Source organism: Nansenia antarctica (assembly GCF_963989245.1).
Source record: "Nansenia antarctica genome assembly, chromosome: 8".
Classification (NCBI taxonomy): Eukaryota; Metazoa; Chordata; class Actinopteri; order Argentiniformes; family Microstomatidae; genus Nansenia; species Nansenia antarctica.
In genome coordinates, this window is record NC_137678.1 from 7,323,926 (window position 1) to 7,341,561 (window position 17,636).

At 44.0% G+C, this 17,636-nt stretch overlaps 1 long non-coding RNA gene across 1 annotated transcript; it reads left to right on the top strand.

Moving 5' to 3' along the window:
* The first annotated feature begins 267 nt into the window (after positions 1-267).
* Positions 268-814, top strand: LOC308163332. Its single transcript, XR_013937608.1, has 3 exons — positions 268-330; positions 413-463; positions 779-814. It is a non-coding gene; the product is annotated as an uncharacterized lncRNA (long non-coding RNA).
* Positions 815-17,636: the final 16,822 nt, after the last annotated feature.

Genomic DNA, 17,636 nt, shown 5'->3' on the forward strand with positions numbered 1-17,636 from the left:
GCCCCAAATATTTTTTGCTCTGGCAGTCACGTTCCCCTGACCTGCCTGGCGGTCTCCTGACCTGCCTATGATGACATATTTCCAACACAACGAAAGAGAGGCACAGAGAAATCCTCCTCATTTAACTTTTGCAAATAAGCATGATCGACCGAACTTGCATGGTGTGAAGTGGTTCTGAAGCAGCAGTGGTACGAATGTTGTTCCTTTTTTCTCTCCTGTAGGAGGTGTGTACTTCTTTGTTTGACTTAGTTTTATTCTTGGTTGCCCAGGGGTGTTGCTGAGAAAATTGTTGCGGGATCCTGGACAGAGAAGACTGGTCTGGATTTGGAGGTATTGTTTGAATGTTACTATCATATTATAGCTATAGTCATAATTACCTACTATTCTCTAACTGTAACTTTTCTTCGTACAGGGGCTTCCGAGGCAGACCAGTGGCAATGACTGTGGTGTCTTCATGATAATGGTGAGTTATGGTAATGCCACCAAGTGATATGGCACACTTGATTGTTCCTTAAAACCATCAAAAAATGTGTAAATGTATGTAACAATGACTGACCACCACTTAGACCTGACCAACATTCTGTTTGTGCATTTGCAAATAAAAAGCTGTGCAATAAAAGGTATTAAGGAACATTCATGTGTGCACTGCAGACCTCTCATATCACTTTCCTATGGAGTTATCAGCCATGTACATTTCATTGGATGTGTGTGACTACCTTCTCACTGAGTTATAAGCTGTCACATGGTAATCTTGTCTTTGTGTCTTTTCTCATTACAGTATGCCTGGTATTTCGCCATGGAGGCTACCTTTGACAATTGCATTGTAAGTATTAAGAAAACAAGAACCCATTATATCAATATGCTATAAGACTTTGAATGCAAATTGAGTAACTGCTCTTTCTTTAGGATGACATGTCTCTCCTGAGAAGGTGGTGGTGTATTGTCCTGGTGGAAAACCTTGGGCTGGAAGGGTATGCTGCAGTGCTACAAAAATAATAATTGTATTTGTACATTTATTATCAAGAGGATTTTGGGGTAACACCTGGCCCTACAATTCAACCTTCCGGTGAAGAGAATGTGTGTTAATTTCAGATTTGGAAGGAAGTTTGCTCACTTTAGTGAGGAAGGCAGAGCGACCCTTCACGACAGTGCCCCACCTGTATTCAGGACCTATTCAAGTCTTAAAAGGAGGCATGCAAGCAACACCATGGTCAGTGCATCTCTCACTAAGTATCTATGACCGTGTGCCTGTTTCTGAATGGGCTACTGCTCCTAAAACACATACTCCATGCAACTTTATGGCACATGCAATATGTTTAGTGGTACTGTGTCATTCTGAATCCTGCCTGGATCTCTTTTTGAAGTAGTTAACCCTTTCATATAAAGCATACTGGCAATAATGGTGGACTCTGTACAGATGCCACTGGACACTGACGAGGACCACGCGTACTTCAAGAGGCCTTACAGCTTTCCTCCTAAAGAATTGGTTAGTGTGAATGAAGTTTATTGCATACAAACATACTATCCACCATTCACAGCTGTACACATAGTCATGCTTATGTGTGTATCCATTTAGGAAAGTGATGTTACCATGGACAAAGATGTCAGAAGCCTGGATAGTGAATCTTTGCCTCATTGGATGTTTCCAGTTGCAGGGCTTTGTGTTTAGAAAACAGACAGAAACAAACTGAAGTTGCTATAGATGTGGTCATTTGCTGCCATTGTAAGGGCAGGCCTGTAATCTCGCCCGGCAGGAAACCAGAACGAATTTGGTTGTGTAGCCCCTCCAATGGTGACATTAGTGTAAATCATCTACATTTTACTATAACTGGTAAACGTGTGGCTTTAATCACTTCATGACACAGGCAACAGTCCACGCCATTGCAGCTGTAAACTGTGTTTCCAATGAGAAAGCCATGGAAATGGACCACAGTATGACTTGAGGTAAGCTGGAAACATGAGGAGAGTGCTAATACAATTTCCATGACAGTTTGCAACCACTGATGAATGTGAGTTTCTTAAATTATTTATTAATCACTTCTTTATAAAATGTTGTCTCAACAGTGAGAAGCAGCTATAGCGCATCTCACAAGATGCGACTCAATGCGCTTCAATCAAGACATCATTGCTGTTTGCACTTTATCGCAAGTGCTCTTTCAACATTGTCTCTATGGTCTTTCAGCTTCCTTTTCTGTTCTTTGCTCAAATTTTCGACCATATAATGGTGAGATACAAATAAAACTTGAATTGATTTGATCCCTTGTACACTTTTTTTTGGCATTTGTGTTGCAACACACCTGTACATTCTGCACTCTATCCTGTTAGGCCCTTATTTTACTCTAGACAGAAGGGTTGTAACACTTGTTATTAATTCCATTTGGTATACCTCATAAACTTTCTTTGCATTTCTGGTGTTTGCATTTTACATATTCTAAATATATGCTATCTACATGTCGCACTGGATGGGGTTAGTGCTGTTGACTCATCAGAAAGTAAAGACTAATTCACAGAGTGTATGAAGATTCCAGTAAGGGTTTTGTGAAGGAGCCCTAGTGCTGTTGACTCATCAGAAATAGAATGTTTTATTTAGCTCATCAGTGGGCACTCAGCACCATGGACACCTCCAGCCCAGCACCTTGCACCACGGTTCCTGCCCTGCTCCATGGATTACAACGATGATCGCCTGACCCTTGCCTGACTCCACCAAGTCCTTTGCCTGACCCCTCAAACCTGTAAAAAAAATAAAGTCCCACACCTGGGGTCATTGACATTCTTTTATTTATATACAGTTAGGTCTGGAAGTATTTGGACAGTGACACAATTTCCATAATTTGGGCTCTGTATGCCACCACAAATCAACTCAGACCTTTTACCTGCTTAATTGATAAAGAAATAATGAAGGAATAAATAGCCCACACTGGCCCATGAAACAGCTTTTGAGTCAATTGTCTAATTACTTTTGGTTATTATATATAAAAGAGCTATAATTCATAAACCCTTCCTTCAATTTGGATGTGAATACCCTTAACCTAAAGCTGAGAGTCTGCACTTTAAGCCCAGTAAATTCTGTTGGAAATCTCATATAAGATACGTTAGATCCAAAGTATCAAGGAGTATTGCAGTATTGTGCAGGGCAAAACATATTCTGGAACAGAGGATGTTGTATACTCTATATTGTTGTCTTGTCTTACCCTATTTGAGTTACTGTGTGGAGATATGGGGAAATGAATATAAAAGCACTTTAAACCCATTGATTACACTACAGAAAAAAGCTATGAGGATTGTACATAAGGTCGGATATCGTGATCACACTAATAACTTGTTCCTAATGTCAAATGCCTTAAAGCTCATGGACTTATTCAAATTTAAATTGGCACAGTTAATGTATAAAGCAAAGACTCAAGAACTCCCACGTAACATTAACAAATGATTTATAGAGAGGGATAAGGGGAGAGGTCATTTGAGAGGTAACCACAACTTTAACAATAGTGATTCTTATTCAAAAGTTGGACTTTTGCCATAGACTTAGACCAAAAGCTGGCTTCCATATCATGAATGTGGTTCGCACAGCTCTGCAGTCATGTTAAAAGATAGGAATCCGGATTTGTATCTTGTAGACACAAACCTGGATTTTCCTGTAATACACCCAGATGACCAGCTAGAGCCGCCAGAGTCCACCCGAGTCCCACATCATGATCCGGAAGTACAATACTATGATATTAATCCCTAAACACCCTAACCTAGTCCCACATCATGATATGGAAGTCCAATACTATGATATAATTCCCTAAACACCCTAACCTAAAAAAAAATCACGCCCCCTTTTCGGACATCCCACATCAGGATGTGAAGTACTGTTATTTGATATTATTATTATTATTCCCTAACCACCCTAACTAAAAAAAAATTTACTTTAACTTTCTGGGCATCCCACATCAGGATATCAAGTCCATTACTATGATATAAGTCCCTAACCATCCCTAACCTAAAAACTTTGCCAAAGTGGGCGTGGGGCATCCCACATCATGGTTAAGAAGTACAACACTATGATATAAGTCCCTAACCACCCTAACCTAAAAAAAATTCCAAAGTGCATTATGGGACATTATATCGACATATGTGAAAACCAGACCTCTAGCTCACTCAGGAGGGGAGTTATGAATTCGTTCTGGCCACGAATGGCCGATCAAGCAGAAACGTTAAGTAAACACTTGTCTCACCGAGATGTTCGACATATGTGAAAACCAGACCTCTAGCTCACAGCTAGGAGGGGTGTTATGAGTTCTCTGCACTTACGAATGGCCAATCAAGCCGAAACGTTGGGTAAACACTTGTCTCACCAAGATGTTCCACATATGTGAAAACCAGACCTCTAGCTCACTCAGGAGGGGAGTTATAAGTAATGAGCTCTCTGTGTGTGTGTGTGTGTGTGTCTGTGTGTGTGTGTGTCTGTGTGTGTGTGTGTCTGTGTCTGTGTGTGTGTGTGTCTGTGTGTGTGTGTGTGTGTGTCTGTGTGTGTGTGTGTGTCTGTGTGTGTGTGTCTGTGTCTGTGTGTGTGTGTCTGTGTGTGTGTGTGTGTGTGTGTCTGTGTGTGTGTGTGTGTCTGTGTGTGTGTGTGTCTGTGTCTGTGTGTGTGTGTCTGTGTGTGTGTGTGTGTGTGTGTGTGTCTGTGTGTGTGTGTGTGTGTGTATAAAAAAAAAAAAAAAAAAAAGTTCTTGCTGTTCCAGGGGGCGCTGTGCGGCGGCCTTTTGAGCTAGCGCCTCAAAACTCACTGTGCGTGTCCAAGGCATCGGGCCACTTCACCGTGCCAATTTTCAGGCACCTGGGTGGCTCCGGGGCCGAGTTTTGCATTTTGTCATTTGCCAACAAACCGGACCTACCTAGGGTGTACACAGGTGTACCCTATGTTGAAGCCTTAGGATGAAAACCAGAACTCGGTGCCAGAAAGTCCCAGTCACCCCAAAATCGGCACCGTGAACCGTCACAGGGGTCCAGTCGCGTGCCCCGAGTTTCGAGGCGCTAGCTCAAACGGTCGCTCCGTGGCGCCCCCTTTAGTTACGGATTTTGCACTTACTTCAAAGCTCCCCGTTTGGGCCACGAATGGCCGATCAAGCCGAAACTCTGGGTAAACACTTGTCTCACCAAGATGTTGGACATATGTGAAAACCAGACCTCTAGCTCACTCAGGAGGGGAGCTATGAATTCTGGCAACAGGGGGCGCAACAGGGGACCCAACTGAGTCGGGGCTCGGATATGTGTTCGGCGGGCCCGAGCCGATTCAGGAAATATTAGAACGGCGTCTGTGGCTAGTACGGTTGAGACACAGCGGTACTTTACCTGAACCGGCCTAGGCCGAGAAGCCTGAATTTGAGTAATTTTTCAATGCTTTTCGGTCAGCGCGGCCGTTCCGAGGCGCAGAGACGCACCGTTTTCGACGAGGTCATTCGTAAGGGGCTTGGCACCCATACTCTGTCAAGTTTTTTCTGCTAGGCAAAAAAAAAACAGACCTCTAGCTCACTCAGGAGGGGAGTTATGAATTCTGGCAACAGGGGGCGCCGCAACCGAGTCGGGGCTCGGATATGTGTTCGGCGGGCCCGAGCCGATTCAGGAAATATTAGAACGGCGTCTGTGGCTCGTACGGTTGAGACACAGCGGTACTTTGACCTGAACCGGCCTAGGCCGAGAAGCCTGAATTTGAGTAATTTGAGTAACTTTTCGGTCAGTGAGGGGGCCATACAATGGGCTAGAGACTTGAAAATAATTTTGTCTGAAAGCTGGCATCCCACTGATGGTGTGTGTCTTTTTCTGTGCCCCTGGCTACATAGGAAGTGTCCCAAAGGTGAGCCTAAAGTTCAGGAGGTCGCCAATGTTAAACGGCTGAGTGGGGAGGGGTAGTGAGTGACTAAATTGAGTGCTGTTTGGTGATAAATTGGGCTAGAGACTTGAAATCACTTTTGGATGAAAGCTGGCATCCCAGTGATGGCGTGTGTCTCTTTTTGTGCCCCTGGCTACATAGGAAGTGTCCCAAAAGTGAGCCTAAACTTCCGGAGGTCGCCAATGTTAAACGGCTGAGTGGGGAGGCGAATAGTGAGTGACTAAATTGAGCGCTGTTTGGTGATAAATTGGGCTAGAGACTTGAAATCACTTTTGGATGAAAGCTGGCATCCCAGTGATGGCGTGTGTCTTTTTTTGTGCCCCTGGCTACATAGGAAGTGTCCCAAAAGTGAGCCTAAACTTCCGGAGGTCGCCAATGTTAAACGGCTGAGTGGGGGAGGGGTAGGCGAATAGTGAGTGACTAAATTGAGCGCTTGAGCTTGAGGCATCCCACATCATGATAATCCAACACTATGATATAAATCCCTAAACACCCTAACCTAAAAACTTTGCCAAAGTGGGGGTGGGGCATCCCACATCATGATATAGAAGTCCAACACTATGATATAAGTCCCTAAACACCCTAACCTAAAAACTTTGGTTTTTAATTTGTATTATTTTTTTTATTTTTTTACAAATTAAAAACGAACATTTTAAATGATGTCCCATAATGCACTTTGTCAAAGTTTTTAGGTAATTTCACATATGTCGAACATCTTGGTGAGACAAGTGTTTACCCAACGTAAATAACCCTTATTTAATAAGGACCCTTATTTAATTAGGACTCCTAATTAGTATGATTACTAATTAATACTGATTATATATTATATACATTATATATTATATACTGATTATAAATCACACTAATTAGTATGATTTATACCATAAACTGGACTCCATGCATTATAATATACAGGAAGCTGGACTCCTATGATTTAAACCATAAACTGGACTCCATGCATTATAATATACAGGAAGCTGGACTCCTATGATTTATACCCTAAACTGAACTTTAAGCCCCTCCCACTTTGATTTAAGCTCCGCCCACTTTGATTTAAGCTCCGCCCACTTTGATTTAAGCTCCGCCCACTTTACTATGATTTATACCATAAACTGGACTCCATGCATTATCATATCCAGAAGCTGGACTCCTATGATTTATACCCTAAACTGAACTTTAAGCCCCTCCCACTTTGATTTAAGCTCCGCCCACTTTGATTTAAGCTCCGCCCACTTTGATTTAAGCTCCGCCCACTTTACTATGATTTATACCATAAACTGGACTCCATGCATTATCATATCCAGAAGCTGGACTCCTATGATTTATACCCTAAACTGAACTTTAAGCCCCTCCCACTTTGATTTAAGCCCCTCCCACTTTGATTTAAGCTCCGCCCACTTTGATTTAAGCTCCGCCCACTTTGATTTAAGCTCCGCCCACTTTACTATGATTTATACCATAAACTGGACTCCATGCATTATCATATCCAGAAGCTGGACTCCTATGATTTATACCCTAAACTGAACTTTAAGCCCCTCCCACTTTGATTTAAGCTCCGCCCACTTTGATTTAAGCTCCGCCCACTTTGATTTAAGCTCCGCCCACTTTACTATGATTTATACCATAAACTGGACTCCATGCATTATCATATCCAGAAGCTGGACTCCTATGATTTATACCCTAAACTGAACTCCATGCTAACCCTTTGATTTAAGCCCCTCCCACTTTGATTTAAGCTCCGCCCACTTTGATTTAAGCTCCGCCCACTTTGATTTAAGCTCCGCCCACTTTGACTTAAGCTCATTACTTATAACTCCCCTCCTGAGTGAGCTAGAGGTCTGGTTTTCACATATGTCGATATAATGTCCCATAATGCACTTTGGCAAAGTTTTTAGGTTAGGGTGGTTAGGGACTTATACCATAGTGTTGGACTTCTTTACCATGATGTGGGATGCCCCACGCCCACTTTGGCAAAGTTTTTAGGTTAGGGTGGTTAGGGACTTATATCATAGTGTTGGACTTCTATATCATGATGTGGGATGCCCCGCCCACTTTGGCAAAGTTAGGGATAGTTAGGGACTTATATCATAGTGTTGGACTTCTATATCATGATGTGGGATGCCCCGCCCACTTTGGCAAAGTTAGGGATAGTTAGGGACTTATATCATAGTGTTGGACTCATATCATGATGTGGGATGCGGGATGAGGTTAGTAATTGATAGTTACTTATATATCAATAATTGTACTTCCATACAATTGTTGGACCCCCATAGGAACAAGAAAGTACACCACCAAGAGCACAGGCTGACTTACTGCAGAGAAAAAATTTTTTATAGGAAGGTCGGAAAGAAAAAATTTTTAATGGCTAAATTAATTTTATTAATGGCCGAATCCGAAAAAAATAAAATAAAAATTTAATATTATGATTTACTACCCTAACCCAAAAAATATCAAAAAGTCGGATTTTGGGATCCAACTTTATGTCTAAAAAAAACTAGCGATCACTAATTAGGGTTATGCTCGCACCCATCTCAGGAGCATCATTCTACGGAGTTACCATATGGAATGGGCTAGAGGAAAATATGAAGGAAAGCAGAAATATTGCTCTATTTTAAAAAAGGTTTAAATTATTCTTAATGAAAAAGTATTAGAACGGATGATACTGAAATATATGTATTAATTAATTGGATTATATAATGTAAGCATAATTGTTAAGTATAGGGGTAGGACAGGCTTCTTCCTACTCCTTTTCGAACAATTCATAGGACTGTACTCTACATATTAGTTATTTGTTATTTATTATTATTTATACTGTTCGAAATAAAGATTCATTCATATGCATTATATGACTGTAACTTGTGTATGACTGTAACTAAGATGTTTTGGTAAACAGCTAAAATAACACAAATTCTGTCTGTGACCAAATATATATATGGGCCTAACTGTAGAAAAATTTGTTTATTTGGTTTCCACCGTAGTAAGGCGATGACGTCGTCTATGCAAATATGCAGGCGCGGTATGATGACGCGCTCCAACCACTCCAACCAAATATGGTCCATCAAGCTTCCGGGTAATAGGCGTGATGTCCGCAGCTGGATATACTTGGGGTGCAGAGCCGAACCCTAAAGGCCAATGCACACGGCGTGCGATTTTTGTTGCACGACAACATTCGATTGCATTCGCACGACAACATTCGATTGCATTCGAGCCTTCGGGCAAGCAGAGCCTTTTATTCCCCATAACCTAACCTAACACAGAGCCATAACCTTGATTCAATTGGGAATCAAGGACCCCAATTGAAATAAGCCAGTGGCTTTCTTGGGTTTTTGTCTTGTTAGTTGACCTTGTATGTAATATGTACTTTCATGTACCTACTTCTGCAAATCTTCTAATAAAGTTTTCAATCAATCAAAAAAAATAATAATAATATACCCTAGACATAATACAACATTAACACACACATTATATTTACATTATATTTACTACTTTACTGTCTTATGGTTTTATTGTTATTATTATATGTAATACTTTACTGTCTCATTGCTGTTTGTGTTTTGTTATGATTCTCTTATGATAGATAGATAGATAGACTTTATTTGTCATTGCTACAGTACAGGTACCAAACAACGAAATTTAGGAGGGGAGGCTCCCCTGGTGTTTAGGAAAGGAAAAAGAAACACATTTTGGAAAAAGCATAGATGCATAAAAATCACAAGAAGGTAAGGAGCTGGTTTACATCAATAGAGGCTATGTACACAATCCACTGTACTATACTGCACAGATAGTCAACTAGGGTTGTCATATTTCACAGAAAGTATTTTTTCACGTTATTTTAAAGTGTCACAGTTTGCAGGCTTGAAAATGTACATGTTGACCCTGAGGAGGATATGACATCATCATTATGACCCTGAGGAGGATATGACATCATCATTATGACCCTGAGGAGGATATGACATCATCATTATGACCCTGAGGAGGATATGACATCATCATTATGATCCTGAGGAGGATATGACATCATCATTATGACCCTGAGGAGGATATGACATCATCATTATGACCCTGAGGAGGATATGACATCATCATTATGATCCTGAGGAGGATATGACATCATCATTATTATTATTCTGTTTGTTTATAAATCTCTCACTGGCACAGCACCAGAATATGTTCAGACCTTCTGCTACCAGCCCAATAGAGCTCTCAGGTCTTCTGCTAGCATATCAGCCCAATAGAGCTCTCAGGTCTTCTGCTAGCATATCAGCCCAATAGAGCTCTCAGGTCTTCTGCTAGCATATCAGCCCAATAGAGCTCTCAGGTCTTCTGCTAGCACATCAGCTATTAGCATATCTAGACCCTGAGGATCATTCAACTTTGATGTGGTTTCAGATGCAGGGTTACACACACACACACACACACACACACACACACACACACTCACACACACTCACATGACAACATTCTCTGAATGATGCAATCATACTTGCCTGGGGGGGGGGGGGGGTCACATCCTTATCTACAGCCAATGGCATGGCTCAGAGGGATGACAGGCTGGTCACACCCTGAAGCTACACACACACACACACACACACTCTCTCTCTCTCTCTCTCTCTCTCTCTCACACACACACACACACACACACACACACACACACACACACACACACACACACACACACACTCCTCAGGGTTCATCACTCATCTCCCTCTCTCATCCCTCCCTCTCTCTCTCCCTTCCCTCCCTCTCTCTCTCTCTCATCTCTCTCTCATCTCTCTCTCTCTGTCTCTCTCATCCCTCCCTCTCTCTCTGTCTCTCTCTGTCTCTCTCTCATCCCTCCCTCTCTCTCTCTCTCATCTCTCTCTCTCTGTCTCCCTCTCATCCCTCCCTCTCTCTCTGTCTCTCTCTCTCTCTCTCTCTCTCTCTCATCTCTCTCTCTCTGTCTCTCTCTCATCCCTCTCTCTCCCTCTCTCTCTGTCTCTCTCTCTGTCTCTCTCTCATGTCTCTCTCTCTGTCTCTCTCTCATCCCTCCCTCTCTCTCTCTCTCATCCCTCCCTCCCTCTCTCCTGTTTGTTCAGTGCAGGTGAGGTTCATGTCTGTTGTGTGATGTGATCAGTCTTGTGTGTGTAGGATCACATGAGAGTGTGTGTGTTTCCACAAGTGCCTGTGTGTGCCTATGTACGTGTGTGTGTGTGCCTATGTACATGTGTGTGTGTGTGTGTGTGTTTGGTTCAGGAAACCAGGTGTTTCCTGACCCCGACCCCTCCCATACAGACACACACACACACACACACACACACATAGGCACACACACACACACACACACACACACAGACACACACACACACACACACACACACACACACACACACACACACACACACACACACACACATACATAGGCACACACACACACACACACACACACACACATGGAGATTGATTGTGATGTGATTTCTCTGGTCTTATCTACATGTATTAAGTGTTCTTTGTTGTATATTGAACTTTAGCTATTATGTACACGCTTCGTTCCCTCCTTGCACTGTTTTTTAATCATGTGCTAAACTAAACTAAGGTAAACTAAACTAAACTACGGTAAACTAAACTAAACTAAACTAAACTAAACTAAGGTTAGGTAGTTGTGTAAATAAGGTTAATAAGGTAAATGTCAGCCTGCCAGTAGGGGGCGCTGTCCTGACACTGCAGGTCTGTCGCTGCGTCCGGACGGACGGAAGCCGAAGCGGAAGCGGAAGTGCTGGTTCATTGTCTCCTCGGTTTCGCAAATTCGCGTCCGGGCGGGAGAGAGTGTGTTGTTGTGTTGCTTCTTCAAACTCTTTCTAGACATTTAAGGATTACAGTTCTCGTTACATTCATACATTACGCATCTCAGGTAAGTCAATGTTCGCCAACCGTAACCGAGATATGTATATATATATATAGCTATTATATATTGTACATACATATATATATATATATATATATTGTGCTTGTTAGCAGCGAGCTAGCTTAGCTAGATAACTACCTAGGTCAGTGGTTCTTTACCGTTTTAATCAACATTGTCAAGATAATTGAATGCTATTACAGTAACGTGAACATTTCAAATGGTATTGGTCCTGTGAGCACAGTGCAGGCTTTTGTATGCCGTGTAATCGCTGTTGATATGAACTCAAGTAATGACAACAACTTGAATGTAAAACTTGTAAGGGAAATGTGCCCCAGAGGGGTGACTGACAGGAAACCCTGTGAACGGAGTCAAACCTCGGAATAAGGACATATACATGCATGGCGTCAATACAGTCTAGGGCTGCAACAACGAATCGATTAAATCGATAAAAATCGTTAACGAAATTAATGTTGACTGACTATTGTTCAGCACTAGGAGTTGCATTCAATGGATGATTTGTGCTATATAAATAAAGTTTGATTGATTGATTAAAGAATAAGTATATTCACGCTATTCGAGAGTGTCCTGTGCGAGAGATTTGAACAGACTCCTATAGCTGGATACGTCCAGCATTGTTTACACCTGCAACGTAAACAGATGTGAAGGCATGGCCTGCTTAATCCCTTCAGTATCCCGCACCCTGCTTAACTTTATCTCTGAGATTCCTTTTTAATGGAATTATATATCAGAAGTTATTACATTACTGTACTTTGACGGATAAATGTGGCAGAGTCTGCCCTGAGTTCACTCAACACAGCAGCACTTAGATACAGCCGGCCCGGTCTCTGTGCTTGACAGTGATTAGACAACGCTGTCTCTCTCCTCGTTCGCAGTCATCTAACTCTGAGGTCATGTCAATATAATAATAATTCATGGCCGCCTGAGGAGAGGTCTCGCTGGTTGGGAAGGCATTTAGTTTAGCTGCCTGTCAAATCATACTTAATCGGACTCGGGAGTATGACAATGAGGAGAACCTAACTGTTTATTGAGAAACAATTGATAGGCAGGCTGGGATACGTATATAAAGAAATACCACAATGTCTAGATTTATAACATTTTATTGAAAAGTGCAACATTGTCATATTCGTTGCTCCTCTCGTGAATCCGTTATTCCTCCCAGATTTTTTGCACGGTGAGCAGAACATTTTTCCTTCCCCATCTAAACGCTAGGCAGGCTATTACCGCTGTTTCGCGGAGTCATCATCATGCCGGCGTCAAATCATATAATAATAAAAGAAATACGTATATAGCCTGTAGTATATTGCTATGTTTAGCATAGATCTGGGATTGATTGCTATTGCCTCCGTAGCATTACATCTTGACAATGTTATCATCGATCGACTAGTGTGGTCTAGTTGTCGTTGGGATGCTGAATAAAGACGCTCGTTGAACGTTGCTCCAGAGACCAGAGTATTATTATTATAAAGTGTATCTTGTAAGTTAGAGAACAACAAGACACAACATAGCCTATATATTCGTCTTTTTTAATATAGAAGGAATCAGAATGTGACAATTAAACTTTAGCGAATTGTATTCAAAATGTTTTCACCGGACATTATGACCTTAGAGGTTTAAATATGTCGGACTTCAACATATTTTACCGGACAAAGACCGGTAATTACCGGTTAACGGAAACCCTGCCCTCCCCCCTGGCTCGCAACCTCGGCTTCATCCTGGACCCCACCCTCTCATTTGATCCCCACGTCAGCTCCATCGTCAAGACCTCCTACTTCCACCTCCGCAATATAGCAAAAATCAGACACTGCCTCTCCCCGTCCGCTGCTGAATCCCTCATCCCCGCCTTCATCTCCTCCCGCCTTGACTACTGCAACTCCCTACTCACCGGCATCACCTCCCGCTCCCTCCATAGACTCCAGATGGTCCAAAACTCTGCTGCACGCCTCCTTTCAAACACCCGCTCCCGTGACCACATCACTCCTGTCCTCCACTCTCTCCACTGGCTCCCCATCAAAGAACGCATCCAATTTAAAATCCTCATCCTCACATACAAAGCCCTCCATAGCCTGGCCCCCCCTTACCTGACTGACCTCCTTCTCCCCCACCGCCCTACCCGTACCCTCCGATCCTCATCCATTGTTCCCCTCACTGTCCCACCCTCAAAACTCAAAGGCTTCGGTCACCGTGCCTTTTCACGAGCTGCACCCCGCCTCTGGAACTCTCTCCCCCAACCACTCAGAGACTCACCCTCACTTCTCACTTTTAAATCCCACCTCAAAACCTACCTGTTCTCCCATGCCTACAGCCTCCCCTACCCCTAGCCATCTCCCCCATCCCGGGCCCCCCCCCCCCCCCCCCCCCCCTTGACACCCATACAACCTCCCCTACCCCTACCCATCTCCCCTAACCCTGCCACCCCCCTGATATGCTAGGGTGCTATGTCATGGGTTTGCTTCATTGTTCCCACACTGGTACAACAGCTCACCTGTGCCTTCTACTGTGATAGCAGCAATCCCTTGCTGGACACCACTAGGGTAACCAGGTCCCAACAAATCAAATGTGGGACAAGGAGTATGTTTGTGTGGGACAATGTGGGACACCCTCTCAACAGGCCCGGACCGAACTTTAGGTGCCCCTAGTAGCATCCGCTTCCCCTGGCCGAGTTGAGAGCTATGTCTATCCAGTTTTAAAAATATATATGCATTTCCATTCTGTTTCCTATTCTGTTTAGTTTATTCAGTAGCATCCAATAATAGACTATGCAGATAAAAACGTAACAAATATATAACAAATATATTTTATTTGAATGTGAACCTGACAATAAAGTATCTGTATGGAGCAGAAAGTGAAGTCAAAGTGCAGTATCAATTTAGTATATTAATAAAGAAAAGTAGCCTGACAGTGTTAGGCCTGTAGATGATTGAGTATGTAGGCTATCTAGCTAGCTAACTTGCCTCCCATTTGCAACACAAATGCATTGACATAGCTGTCAAGGCTAACGCGCGCACACACTAGACGAAAACATGAAACACAACTCTGCACTCATTCAGACAATGACACAATTAGGACATGTTCACTTTGGGGTGTACTCACTTTTGTTGCCAGCTGTTTAGACATTAACAGCTGTGTACTGAGTAATTTTCAAAGGACAATAAATCTATACTGTTATTCAAGCAGCACACTGACTACTTTAAGTTATATCAAAGTTTCAGTAGGATAATGTTATCCCCTGAAAGGATATAACAGAATATTTGCAAAAATCTAAAGGGTGTACTCACTTTTGAGATATACTGTATATATCATTCATTTATTTATTTTTTAAGATTTTTTATTTTTCTGAGTTGGGCAGTCCCACTCATATTTTCCTTTTTTTAATGACAGACACAGTAGATATTATGACAGGAAGGATGGGTGAGAGAGAGAGAAGGGATGACATGCAGGATATGTCCCCGGCCGGATTCGAACCGGGGACCCTGCGGTTACATGGTCAGCGCTTAACCCACTACGCCACCTAAGCGCCCCTATTTTTTATTTTTTTTTATAATTATTTATTTCATATAAATGTTTTTATTATCAAGTACATTAATAGTGTAATCTGGTACTCAGTCTCCTCATAACCACAGTGCAAGCCAAACTGGTGCACTCTGTCATATAATATTTTGTGTGTGTGTGTGTCGCAGGGGTGCCCTCCACCGTACCTGCATTTATGCAGCGGCGCAGGGGCCATATGCCCCCCCCTCCTGCACCCAGAGACTCTGAGGAGGAGGAGGAGGAGGAGGAGGAGGAGGAGGAGTGGACGCCGGCCCTGGAGAGACGCCCCCCAGGTAGAGCTGGAGGAGGAGGAGGAGGAGGAGGAGGAGAGGAGGGTGTCAGAAGCAGCCTGTCCAACTCCCACACTGGTCATCCTGCTGGTGGGAGGAGGACAGGAGGAGAGGAGGAGAGAGGTGGTGTTCCAATGAAGCACATTGTGTTGCATTTGTGTATAACATGTGCTGATTGATTGATTGATTGATTGATTGATTGTAGGGATGTGTAACATTTATAACGTCTCTGTGATTGGTTCCCCCAGCACCCCGGGGCTTCCACCCTCCAGCCGGGAGACCAGCAGGGAGACCAGCAGGGAGACCAGCTGCGTGTCAGGGAGCCCCTCAGCCAGACTCACCTGCTGCACCGACACTACAGGTGAGCAGAGTGATTCATACACCTCATCATGGTGGGGGGGGGGAGTGAGATACAGGTGACTGTGAGATCTGGCTCATCATGTCTTCTGCCCCCACAGCCCCCCCCCTCTGGTCCTCAGGCCCCCCCCAGCGTGGAGGTGGGGTCTAGTGTGATGAGGGAACCCCCCCAGCCATGCCTGGAGGAGGAAGCTACTGCAGAGGAGCTGGCCTTCCTCTGGGACGGCCTCCCTGCTCAGAGGCAGGCTGGAGAGACCCCCAGCACCAGTGGAGGGGGGACAGGGGGGTCACAGCAGACTGGAGAGGCGAGGGAACACCCCCAGCCATGCCTAGAGGAGGAAGCGACTGCAGAGGAGCTGGCCTTCCTCTGGGACGGCCTCCCTGCTCAGAGGTTGGCTGGAGAGACCCCCAGCACCAGTGGAGGGGGGACAGGGGGGTCCCAGCAGACTGGAGAGGCGAGGGAACACCCCCAGCCATGCCTGGAGGAGGAAGCTACTGCAGAGGAGGTGGCCTTCCTCTGGGACGGCCTCCCTGCTCAGAGGCAGGCTGGAGAGACCCCCAGCACCAGTGGAGGGGGGACAGGGGGGTCCCAGCAGACTGGAGAGGCGAGGGAACACCCCCAGCCATGCCTGGAGGAGGAAGCTACTGCAGAGGAGGTGGCCTTCCTCTGGGACGGCCTCCCTGCTCAGAGGCAGGCTGGAGAGACCCCCAGCACCATTGGAGGGGGGACAGGGAGGGCCAAGCAGACTGGAGAGACCCCCAGCACCAGTGGAGGGGGGACAGGGAAGGCCAAGAAGACTGGAGAGACCCCCAGCACCAGTGGAGGGGGGACAGGGAGGGCCAAGCAGACTGGAGAGACCCCCAGCACCAGTGGAGGGGGGGCAGGGGGGTCCCAGCCGGACCCGACACCATCAACCTCGGGTAACAGATACTGTCAGTTTGTGATGCTGTGTTTTTATAGTGCCTTGGTGTCTGAGTGTTTGTGTCTCATCTGTTTATTTAAAAAAAGTCGAACCGGCGATTTGAGTACACAGGTACAAGAAAATCCGCCACAAGAGTCTAATCATTCTTAAACTTTGTAATACCCTCATACCATTTTCATATCATGTAATAAACAGAGATTAATATATTCAATAAATGGTTTTTTTATATTAACATTTTCCTTATTTTTACTTCATAAAGGGGTTTGGACATCAACATTGCATGTCACGTCACAGCAAATTAGAAGACGAGAGCAACACCATTGTGCTCCAACTGATCAGTAAGTCACACACATGCTGTGAATCCTGTCCACAAGTATTGTGTTCAATAATTCACCATAGGGTGCCAGGTGTCAAGTATGCAAATGGTGGTCATTGAATTGATATGATGAATCATACTGCCAGTTACATGACTAATAAGTCGATTTGTAATTGAATTAGCTCAGTAACACATTTCAACAGCAGCTAAACAGTTGGTAATTAAAGGGCAGAACTATAAGCACATCTAATAGATGAATGTCATGTATGATATCGCAGCAAGCTAGCTTGAAAGGGAGCTGCCAGTCAAGCGTGCAAAGTCCACGCCCATACAGCCCTCGGAACTGTCTGACCAGGAAGTTGAGCCTAACAAGAAGCTTATTTCCATTTATTTTGTGTTAACAATTTTCCTGGAAACAAAATACAATTGGAACCATTTAATGTCT